The 12921-nt window shown below is 35.7% G+C and overlaps 1 protein-coding gene across 4 annotated transcripts in view; it reads left to right on the forward strand.

The window, feature by feature from the left end:
- Positions 1-6138: 6138 nt before the first annotated feature.
- LOC113226450 (homeobox protein prospero) overlaps positions 6139-12921 on the forward strand; it is a 130007-nt gene continuing 123224 nt past the window's right edge. Inside the window, exon 1 of one of the 4 annotated variants that reach the window (XM_026459070.1) lies at positions 6139-6621. The gene's annotated coding sequence lies outside the window, so the exon portion shown is untranslated. Of the gene's footprint in view, positions 6622-12891; positions 12911-12921 lie in introns of those variants that run through there. The other 3 variants (XM_026459068.1, XM_026459069.1, XM_026459067.1) reach the window with 3 other exon arrangements.

The following is a 12921-nucleotide window of genomic DNA, read 5'->3' on the forward strand; positions in this document are numbered from 1 at the left end:
TATAGGTTTACCGTACTACTGACAAACCTCATTCGCTTGCTCCACTCACGTCAGTCAAACTGAAAATCAGACGCGAATGGTTTCAGACTGTTTTAAAAAATAAACGGAGTGTTCACTCCTGTCGTTACTTCATTCACTCGTTCATAGGTCTGTATGAAAATTTTAAAAGAAGTGACTTTCTAGCAGAAATGTTCAAAAGTGTTAGTTTTAATAATAATAATAATAATAATAATATCTTTTTATTGAGTCAATACAATTACATGGTATCTTAAAAATTACATGACATTATTTAAGGAACATTTTAAGTATGGTTGATCTATAGCGCCCGTACTAGTTTTTAATAAAACTGTATGACAGACGCTACGTCTTCCTCCAGATTTCTTACAGACATTATAATGCCAAAGACATTTAACACGACAAGAGAGTGCAGGTAAAGTATGACAAATAAATTATAATAAACTATGTGTGGTGTGAGGGAACGTGAGTGTCTGTGTATGAGTGTGTGTGTGTGTGTGTGTGTGCGTGTGTGTGTGTGTAAGTGTGTGTGTTAGTGTGTGTGCGTGTTTGTGTACGTGTGGATTCAGTCCATAAAAATCAGTTTATGTATATATATGAACTATGTATATAAAAGCTTTACCATGGTTTAGTAATTAAGTCCTCCGTTGCAGCAAAACTTAGTTTCTGTAACCAGTCCTTCAATGTAGGTTTAAGCTTTCTTAATGGTAAGGTGTAGATATCCAGAATTTTGTTTATTTTATTATATACAGAGGAACTGCGAACATAGTACTGTCTAGCCGCAAGAGAAGTTTTATGAGGGATGGGTTGACATACTCTATATTTCATGCGTTTGTTTATTATATTGACATCTAAAGGGAGAGAAGAGTGTTTACGTAGTATCAATTGAAGGACATAAAGTTGTCTTACTGTGAGAACTTCACAGTCCATGTAGAGCTTAGTAGTTGGATATAGGAACGATTTTTTGGTTATTAATTTAAGGACAGTTCTCTGCGCTCTTTCCAGCTTTAGAAAGTGGGAAGCACAAGCACCACCCCAGGCCGGAATACAATATGTCAAAATAGACTGCGCTAGGGCAAAGTATACCATCTTTAATGTGTTCCAATCGGCAGAAACTCTTAATTTTCTAAAAACAGGCATGAGTTTACGAACACGAGATGTCATAGTATCAAGATGTGTCGACCAGCTTAAGGTGCTATCGAGGTGAACGCCGAGATATTTAATAGTTTCTGTACGAGTCAAATTCAGGCAGGCACAGGAGTCATCAAAGATATCACAGTTATGCATTTTAATATTGAAGGTATCTATTTTAGGTTGAGTAATTTTAGATGCAGAAAAGGTAATATATTTAGTTTTATTGACATTTAAAGTAAGCAAGTTTTCACTAAGCCAGTTAGCAGTTTTACGCAGTGCATTCTCAGTATGCTCACGGGCATGTTCCCACGTGACCCCATGAGTCAACAGGACTGTGTCATCAGCGTAGGTAATTATGTTACAGTTTGGGATTTTCATTTGACAGAGATTATTTATATATATCAAGAACAGGGTAGGCCCAATAATAATAAGAATAACGCGTGAACAAATTTCGGAGAACTCAGAAATTCGAAATTAAAACACCTAAATATATTTTTTTATAGATAACCAAATTAGACTTGATATGTTCGAATTGATTATACAACAAATTCGTACAACGGATTTATCTAAGAAAAATGTGAAAGAAATTTCTAGACGTTGCTCTACCTATTTACAGATATGTATTTGTTCCCATATATTCGTTCACGACACAATTATATTTTTAAATACTATAAATAAAATTTATAAAAGAGCTAACGGATCATAAGCTGTTTAGTAACCTTCTATATATACATATGAATTGCTTTACGACGATTTTAAATCTCGTAAAAGGCATATTTTGAATATCATCTCTACATAGAGCTTTTAAAAAATCAAATCACCGAAGTTTATTGATATTGGGAATGTATTAATAATGTCTTCAAACGTTCGTAGATAATTAAAATGACATTTACTTGAATTTACGACCGGCCCGTGTTATAAAATAACGATATTTATTACTTTTTTTTATGTTAGACAAGTAGTATTATCATGCGATTTTCCTTTAAATCTTAGTAAGAAATCACGGTATTCGAGTTGAATGCCATAGAAATGTTAATAAATGTAAATGATATTGGTATTTGAGCTTTTTCCCAGATTACAACCAGTTAAAGTGGAATGAATATAAAATTTTTGTCACTCGTTTTTGTCACGTCTAGCGCCATCTATCGTAATTAGTGTGTAAACATCCTAATAAGATGAGGATGAGCTATCCTCATTTATTAACACTAATAAAGAATTGTATTAAAATACATAAGTAAGTAATAAGAAAGCGAATAATATTCAAGTATAGATTTAGTAACGTGTGATAAAGTTCGTTGACATTCACATTGTAACAGACAGACGTATGGAAACATGGCATGATCGAACGTCTGCAAAAAACCGATAAAAACGAAAAATAAATAGCAAACGAAAATGGCTGTTGAATGCCCAGCGAAGTGAACGTTGCACTTTCACGAGTAGAATAAAAAGAAAAAATAGGCGTACTTAGAAACGAACCATTTGGAAGTTCTCGCTTACACCGTGTTCAAGGGTTAGCGCTAGTGTCGAGCGAGCGCGTGTTAGAAATTAGTTCCGCTATTCGACGCCGCAGCTTAGTGGCAGCACATTAGCTAATCCTAATAAGTTTTCAGTTAAATAGATTTTAGTTATTTAACAAAATTTTATTTTTAATATTATTTTTAATATTTGCGATTTTTTTCTTTTTGTTATTTCAAAATTGCAGAGCGCTGTAGTTTTAGAAATTACTTTTTAGAGCTTAAAGCTCTAAAGAAAAGAAGACTTTTTATATAATAAATACGGTGACGATATAGAAAACGTTTGTCGTTATGCATTAGAATCAATCCTTTATATATGTTATCTCATATCTTGACGTATGTGGGACTCACTTTATTTTTGAAAATTTTGAGCTATTCCTCAAGTGTTGATCACTCACTTACTATGTGTACATTCCACGAAAAGCAGGACGCGTATAAAAAAGTATCGAAAACATTCGATCATGTGATCGGACAGATCGAAGCGGGTCAAGCACAACAGGTGAGTTGCGAAGCGCATCAACTAAAAAATAAAATATCGAAATGCGAAAAAATAATAAAAATCGGCAAATATAGTAAATTGAAAAAAGTATAGTGTGGTCCTTGTCTGATGGGAGAAATTTAAATAGGGGTGTCTCTTTCGGGAGTGCGCGCACGTGGTGCCTGGTGAAGCCGGCTCTCGGCGACTGGGGCGCGCGGGGGTGCGAGCGGTGTGCGGGGTGCGACCGCCGGAGGACGCGGTCACATCCCGTCGCGGCCCGCGCCGACCGGCTGCGTTGCCCGTAACCTCCGAATGACCTCATTTTTTTTTCTTCAATGTAAATATTCGGCTCGTTTTGCCGCATAGTCTATAAGTGGTATTAAGTTCCTCCATCGCGTACAGTTTTTATTCTACCAGTTAATTAACTAATTAGGCTAGTGGACAATTTGACTATAGCAGTGATTTAAGACTTTATAGGTGTTCGAAAATGTTTAGTGAAAAATAAACTTTTAACTTAGCGAACTGATTTTTCGATTTCGATTAAGCTTTGTAAAAATAGTTAAGTTTTAACAATTTTAGGACGCGTCTGTTATCACTTTTTGTGGTGCTGACTGGAAATTAGGAAAAAAAACTGAAGTTTGGTGACCATCAAAAACTCTCCACGAACATCTGTATAACAACAGACTCCAGGTAATTTACGTGCGACAAGCTATTGTTTAATTTGAGCTTTGAATAAATTTTTGTTTGCGTTATTGTTATGTAAAAATGTAAGTCAATAGTGGCCAAATGTATTTCATGGATTAAGTATAACAGTAATTTTATAAAGTAGGTTCTGGCACCGTCGACATTCTTTAGAGCGGCTGGCAATCACGTTTAATAGACATCTAAGAAAAATCGAAAATTCGACGTGGATTTGTGACTTTCATATAATTATGCAAGTTTCAAAAGTTTTTACTCACTCTTTCAATAAAATTAAAAGAAATGAAAATGTCTTTATTAATTTATATATTAAGAGAAAATACATTTTTAAATCATTTAAGACGATTGAAGAATAGAGTCATCAAAAATCAGTAATGGTTCAATTCAATTAAAATTGGAGTACAAATCGTTGCGGGTTAACGACCGGACAGCGCTCTGATAAAAGAGTCGTATTAATTCATACCCCATCTCTCATAGTAGGTACACCCGTTTTCAAGCTACTGAATTTATTTTTTCTCGTGACGAGCATTGCATTGTGAAGAGCTACGTTACCTCTTCACAATGAATTTTCACGGGCGAATATTTTATATCAGTTAAATGTGATACAATGCTGTTAAAAAATGTCACCAAAAGAAAGAAATTAGTGTGATTTATTAAATTTATTTTTAAATAATCTGCAATATAAAATCACGAGACAAATATGATCACTGGTTGCAACTCCTGTCTATTCCAGTTCTCTTAGGTACCGCGTCAATTTTAGTCATCTTTGATTTTTGACTTTCAATATTGTGTCTTAAAATTTGCAAAATTTCTTTGTTACTGACTACGAAATTATTGGAATTGCAACTTCGATCGTGACTATGACTTGCAAAAAATCCGAAAAGTTGGTTTGTTTGAAAAAATATTACGCAATATAGATCCGAAAAAAAGATTTAGTTTCTATTGCGTAGCAATCCCGATAACCTAAAAGCTCGATACGAAATTTTTCTAGCTTCCTTGGATTTGCGCATTACTGAAAAATGCTAACCGACATCCAAAGACTGCCAATAATCAAATATTGTTTGAGATTAATTCAAACTATTTCTTATTTATAGTTCTCTACGTCGCTTTTACCTAAATATCTTTTCAGTTCTATTAAAACGTGATAACATATTCTACAATTTTGGTAAAAAAATTCTTTTGGAGAAATCTCATTTTCGAGAAATAAATAATAAACATATAACCGAAGAAGCATGACGTTAATTTAAGTTACATTAGATCGTCTTTCCCGCGAAAAATAATTAACTGGAAAACTTTGTCACATTTTTACAAAAATTGTGCCATTGTTATGTGGTTGGGTGTTGAGAAAAAAGCGAACAATAAATATCGGCTTCACTGTCTTGGTGTTGCAGTAGAGTCATAACGAAACATATTAAAAAAAAGAAAACATGAGTAAAAAATATGTTTTGCAAAGATGTCTTTTCCTTTGCAGAAAATGAGAAAATTCTATTGACAATATGAGATTCTAATTATTGGTTCAAGAAGACTGCGAAAAAACCATGACACAACTCACGTAACTAATTATATATAAACTTCAAATACAAAATTTGTCATATGCATAATTACTATTTTATATTGCCATTTTTTCATTGCCACGTATGTCGGATAACCCACCGAGATCTACAATTTAAAAGCCAAATGACGTCACAGTACGATAATGCGTGTAAAAAAGTTGAATGGTAGTTCACGCACGCTCATTGATATTGTCGGTGTCGATTACTGGAGTTTTTGCGAATGATTGAATTTTATTTACAATTAACCCGGTTCCGGCATCGATGAGAGCGAAAGTGACGATTAAATGGCATTTAAAAATAAAACAGCTCGCCGCTATAACTTTGGCATTTCGAACAATAATTTATAATGTGGAAGTTGTCGGTGCATGATACGCTGGCTAAATGCTCTGTCATAAAAGTATTGATATAAGAACAAATTCAGCTGTATAACGCAAAGAAAGAGCAGTTTCTTTAGCCGGATAGGCGTGCGTACTTAAATGGCTAGGCGTGAACAAAAACGTCTTAGAAGAAACCGCCCAAAAGAAAGCTCGAGAAGGGGAGCGGGTGGGCCCGCCTAATTTGTCTTAGGCGGAAAAATCGCGCGGCGATTACAAGTGGCTCGTAACGAAGTCGGTTCGGGGTGGGAGCGCGGGGGTGCGGGGGTGCGGTTGAGCCGGTAGGGGTGGGGCGGTTGGGTGGTAGCGCGGCCGCCCGACACGTCTCAGTCGTCCGTCTGGAGTCGCGGCGGCCGGCCGGGCCGCGCGGCGCAATACACGTTCCTCGTGCTCTTGTGATTATAAATTTAATAAATACAAAATTTTAAAATTAACCGCGTCTAATCGAAAATATTTTTAGGCTAAAACCCCTCCACTCTCACGTTTTTGACTAAACTGGTGGCAGTGGAAAAAATTTTTTGCAAAATTTTTAATATTTACGTCGGTTACATTTGTAAAGAGATTAAAACGTTTGGCCGTTATTGAGAATACTTTTATTTAAAATTTATTTTTCCTAATGAACTTTAGCGAGTCCTCGAGTGGGCGATTTATAGTAGTGTAATAACTAGGAGTTCATGTTAAGCGTTAATATAATATTAAGGAATTAGGCGTAACTTACAATTTTAAGATATTGACTGCCACAAATAGGTCGGTCAATTGGACTTAGTTTAGTAATTATTGGACTAATATTTTTGTGTTAAACTCGGACTTGAGCAATTGTGTTATAATTTCAAGAAGATCGTCACTTGACCAAGGTTAATATTAATGGAATTTATTAATATTGTTTTAAATGTAGTTGTTGTTATTTTGCTAATTTTATTCTACTCAGTGTATTTTTATTTCGCAATGTTTAACAAAGTTTTATTTATATTGTTTTAAACCTAGTTAGTAATAAGAATTTACATGTTATGACGATATTTTTCAGTTTTAACATTTAAGTTCAATTTTTATTCTGCTCATCGTTAGCCGTCGGACTCTTAAGTTTAAAAGATCGCGACCGCTGACGTGGAGCTATTTAATTTCTTTGTTAATTTTTTATAACCTGTTGTAGTTAGTTTAAAATTATAGAAACTTTTTGTTTTTTTGTAGAATGTCTTGATTATAGTAACGAGTGGTTGTTTTTATTTTGCAATAAAGATTTTTTGCTTGTGTTTCTTTTTATTAATTTGTTAAACAAAAATAGAATTAATACTGAATACAATGGCTATATTTTAATGTAGTTTTCCATTATGTAATTCCGTTTCGGTGGCGCTTTGACATTTAAGATGAGACGTGCACGGTAGTGAACCGTAGTTATACGGAGAAGTACAATAACCCATGACATTTCCACTAAATAGAATCGTGTTTTAGTAAGGAGTATTTAAAAAGAAATATTTAGTTAATTTTTTTCTGCCGTGTATATATTAAAACATATTTTTGTCATTCAGTTTCAAAATATTACGTAAGTAGATATTTTACTTATCGCATTTATTGCGCTGTAGATAGTACTGAATCAATATTGGCAGAACTAATTGATTGATTCACCTGGGATAGCCGTGATTCTTTGTTTAAATGTGCTCTAGCATTGACAAATATCATTTATTTGGGACTACGTTTTAGAATTACATTTTTACTTGACTATGTTTAAGGATCAAGACTTAATTTATCGGCGGCTACCGACAATTCAACAAATATATTTGATTGTATTGTAGACACAAGTCTTTACTCTCGTAAAACAAAAGTTCACTGCGAAATATGAGCTTTACGAATAGAATAACGCTTCGTACTCTCTCTTTTCAATATTTAAAAATTTTTACTAAATTTAATTTATTAATAAATACATTCCTATAAAACGCGCTCGGTTGCTTGATGGTTTGCACTGTGGAGGGAGGTCCTGGGATCGATTCTCGGAAGGACCAATTTGAAATACGAACTTTTCTAAATGGATTCCGAGTGCCCCAGGGTGAATTCCGCTGCTCTGGTACTCATAGTACAGGGAATTCCCTAGATTGAGGCTAGGCAATTGGTGCGGTTGTCTGATATAAGTATTATCATATTATTATTCAAGTAAAAAAATTACGTTACAATTTTAAGAGTGTCGCATTTTTTTATTTTATCAACCAATAAATATATTTTACTTGTTGTATTTCTTTGTTTCGTAAATTTGTAATCGGAAAATGCACTGCGGATAAAAATGATGTAGACATCTTTTTGGCTTTCTCGCAGTAAAATAGGTATAGCTTCGTTCTAACCGATAAAAAAGATACTGTACTAATCCATCATACTAGTTGTTTCATTTGGTTTTAATTGTGTATCTATCCAATATGTGACTTGGAAGCCATCTCCTCTTAATTTCCAGTTTTAAATCAACGCCATCTATTTGTTTATGCGTAAACTACTTATGTTTAAGCAATAAAGCTGCTTATCAAATCCCCTAACAGATGGCAGCACGAACACAAAAGTTTCCACATTCCCTTGTAGATGGCGCTTTGTAAAGCGCCGCAAGCGCATGATGTGAGACTACCTGTTAAGCAAAGTACTTCCGCTGCTTGTTCGTAGATGGCGCTGTACTACTGAAGCGCAAACGCATTGCACGCTCTTTACAAAAGAATACAGATGTCGCTAGGAGTATTTATGAAAGTTTTCTCTCGAGTTGTGGATAGGTTTCCAAAATAAATATTTCCTTTGACGCTTAAGGTTAGAATTGAACACCAAATCATGTAAGTAAAAACGTCTCAAATTCCGAAACGTGGATTACAGCATATTGTTAACCCGTCAGATAAGCAAGCTAGTATGAAAATGTAGAGACGCTAAAAGGTTATAGAAATTATTCAACTGTAAATTTCGTTTGTAGGTACGTACGTAGGTAAACGGCGTATAGCTAAGAATCTAAGTTATTGTAACTTGCGGGCTAGTTACAGTATTTCATCTCTGTCGGTTATTTTATTTCATATCCGCATAGACAGAGAACTATTAAATTACAGAATGGATTTGCCTAAAGTAGTAGCATAGCCACACAAATGGAGAAAGCTGCGAGTATCTTGGGCGTCCTTCTACTGAGAACTAATTTCATGCATTTGCCTTGCCTACGTAGCCTTATTCGCAGTATTTAAAATTTCAACAGTAACGCTTATTAATTATAATTTTGTACATTTATAAATAAACTGTTGAAAAAATAAAATTATCTGTGATCATCAGAGACACCGAAATACACATAGAGTGCATAATAGATGTGACATGCTAGAGAAACAAAAAAAAAATTTACTTACAATTTTGAAACTTATTTCCAAATACACAGCGTACACGACTACATTACACTGTGTATGGTAATAGCGGTATATTCTACACTACTCAATGTCATTCTATTACTTCCTTGAAGTTTACGTAATACCTCATGGACATATTTAGAGGAACACCAAAATAGGTAGAATTTTGAGGATAATGTTCATACGAACCACTGGCCACATTACCAGAGCGTTCATTTGAAAGTTAATTTGAAAAAAGAACGACTTCGATCGTCTTTTGAATTCGGTTAACGTTCTGTTATATGTGGCCAGTGGTCCATTGTTGAACATTGTTATCATAATTCAACCTTTTCTTAGCGTTACTCTAAATACGTCCATGAGTAATAAATACACTGTCTATTTCGGTCTTTTGTAACCACAATACTTAACAAAGTATTGTAGTGAATATAACGTTCGTGAATGGAAATTATACAAACCAAATAATGTTGTTATATGTAGAAGTTAATATCCCACGCATCAGATAAATCGATGTTATATTTTAACTGGAAAGTAACTCGAATGGTTGTTTCCGAAGGAGGTAGGCGTAGGTTTCCAACAAATAAGAACACGTTTTAGTGGGAGGTGGGGGGGCAAATTTCTAAGAAAAGGGGCGTGGCGAGACAGGGGCGGACTCTAACGCTCTATTGGTGCAAGATTGTTTAGATTTGTTGTGTTACTATATTTTAATAATAACTTTGTTGTTTGACGTATTATGTGTTATAAAGGAAGACATTTTATATAGTCATTGTTACACCGAATACGAACATTTAACATTAATGAAACTATTTTTTTGGATCTAAATCGCTTTTTTTTTTCAAGCAAAGCAACGATCCCATCGTCACGGCTGTATAGGTATGTTGGGCTTGTAAAGGGTCTGGAACGTTGCTTTGTTTGAAAAACAAATATACGCAATTTACATCCGCAAAAATACGTTTATGAGTATTTCCACCGCTAAAATTAATGTTTACATATACAAGCCTATAATAGCAATCCTAATATAGAGTATTAGGCGCCTAAATAGGATAAGGTTTAGTAGCAGAGCTCCTTATAACAGATTCGTCCAGGTAAGTACTGCCACCTTATAAATTTTTGCCGCCAAACAGTAATGTCAGCATTACTGTTCCAGTTTTGAAGGGTAAGGGCGCTGGTGAAATTACAGGAATTTTTGACTTGTCAACTTATGTCACAGGGTGACGGGCGCAGTGGCAGTGTGCCATAGATCTTTGCGATTTAAAGAGCTGTGTGCATTGCAACTGTTATGGACAGGCGTGTAGCTTACCATCAGGCGCACGACTTGTTCGTCCCGCCACTTGATATTATAAAAAAAAGTTAAATAAAATATAATTTCGTCCACAAAAATATCTATCTACATAGGTAGATATTACATATATACACTTCGGTAACCTACTTCTTACTAATTTGGTACATTTCTTTGGAAGTATAAATTGTAAAAACACGGCACTATGTCCACTTATGTAATAGAACTGTAAGTTGGAAACCTGCTTTTGTGTAGTTGGTTAAGTAAGAGGCGTATATGCGCAAGACTAGCACGTGGGCGGGCGAAGACGCGGGGCGTGGCTTTACTTGCGGCGAACTTCAAACAGTTAGATTTGTCCAAATAATAGTTTATTTTAAGGCCTTAACCTTACGGCAGTTGTTTAACGGGCTTCAGTACAATGATTCCACTTAACAGCTTTTTAATAAATTTAGTGAAATTTGGCGAATCCTGTCTGCACTGTGAGCGTTGGATGAGGAGGTCTCGGGTTCGATTCCCGGTAGGACTAATTTGGGAAATTCATCATCATCAATCCATTTATACGACCCACTGCTGAGCACGGGTCTCTTAGGCGAGGGTTAGGCCATAGTCCGCTACACTGAGGCAATGCGAGTTAGGAATTTCACACGTGTGAATCTTCTTCGACATGAAGTTTTGATTACGAAGTTTTCTTTCACCGAAAAGCACATGGTAATCTTCAAATATTTTTTTTATTTTTTTATCAAGTGACGGGACGAACAAGTCGTGCGCCTGATGGTAAGCGACACGCCTGTCTATGACAGTTGCAGTGCCACTCAGTGCTTTCAATCACAATGATCTGAGGAGGATGCGCCCGGCACCCTGAGACATAAGTTGACAAGTCCCACGACCCTGTAATTTCACCCGGCACCTCTACCCTTCAAAACCGGAATGCACCAATGCTCACATTACCGCTTGGCGGCAGAAAGAAATAGGTAAGGTAGTAGTACCTCCCTGGACGAACTCATTCGCAAGAAGCTCTACTGCTACTAAATTTCACACACCCTGCAAAACTCAAAGAAACCCGGATTGAAACCAACACAGCCTCTGCTTGAGAGATTTGGGAATTTACCGTTCTCAATTGGTTCTGACCTGGGTATTCTGAGTAGCGGTCCGCAGTGAATTTGGTTCCTCTTCTATTCATAATACCTAAAAGGAACTCCCTAGTCTGAAACCCACAATCGGTGTGGTGTTTGGAACATTATTATTATTAATAACATTGACTTACAAATAAATGGACGACGGGTCTAATACAAAAACCACGAAAAAAATGTCCCAAGTCAACCTATTTAAACGTAGTGACATGTAAAGGAATATGAAAAAGCTAAAACGTTGAATTTAAATTGTAATGTCATCGCAGTACTGTCTAATTTTGCTTGCTTCGCTGTCAGTCGAACAAACGAAGATTAAAGCGTGAATGACGCTCTGTAGGCGGTTTTAACGCCCTATAACTTCGGACACTGTTTAGCGCGGACCCGACGTCCATATAATTGTAAGTCAATGATTAATAACAACCAGACACATAATTAATTTTAGACACAGGTCAACTTGTGTATCACGGTGACAGGCGCAGTGGCAGTGCCCATCAGATCTACAAGACAGGCGTGCCGCTACGAACAGGCGCGCGACTTGTTCGTTCCGTCACTTAGTATCAGAAAAAAACGTAATGCTAGAAGAAATAAAGAAATAACTCAGTCGATTTGTGTAGATATTTAACCATTTAAAAAATTAAAACTTGCATGAAATTTAAAAACACTAAATCCTATACAAAGAAAAATTACAAAATCATATTAACTATTAATGAAAACATGACTAAAGTTTGTTCAATATTATATTGACGCTGGAAGGATAAAAAGTGAACAAAGAAACAAAACATTGTAATGAGACCTATATGTCGAAGAAGGTATAAGAACCCTTGATCCGCATTGGACCAGCGTGGTTTACTATGGCCAACATCTGGATACCTCCAACGAACACTAGGCCAACTTAATGTTTAGTCATTTTAGAACTAGAATCATTTATTCCTTCAATAATCAACACATGCATTTTATAATAATAATATTTATTTACTAATTTTTACTAATTTTTTTTTAACGCACACACTCAACGTATCCCCGCACTAGGAAAACCCTGGGTCGCGGGTGCCAGGGACACACACATAAACAACCACAAATTACACCCAAACGCACGAGAGAAATAATTGTAGGCCATACAACTATTTCTCCCGGCCCGGGAATCGAACCTGGTACCTCTGCGTGGCAGTCCGGCATGGTAACCGTTCGGCCACAGAGGCAGTTAAATAATACTGATAATGATGATAATAATAATAATAACAACAAGGATTTGGAACTAAATTCATACATATATACAAGTCAATGCATATATAGAATACAAAGCGTGTGTGCTGTGCTACCAAGGAAACCGTGACCCACTCAGCATGTTGCCGTCTCACTGAAAGTGCTACGAAGCTGATTTTCTGTTTTTAATGTAAAGTCTTA

This window comes from Hyposmocoma kahamanoa, unplaced genomic scaffold (assembly GCF_003589595.1).
Source record: "Hyposmocoma kahamanoa isolate Upper Pololo Valley unplaced genomic scaffold, ASM358959v1 192, whole genome shotgun sequence".
Taxonomy (NCBI): Eukaryota; Metazoa; Arthropoda; class Insecta; order Lepidoptera; family Cosmopterigidae; genus Hyposmocoma; species Hyposmocoma kahamanoa.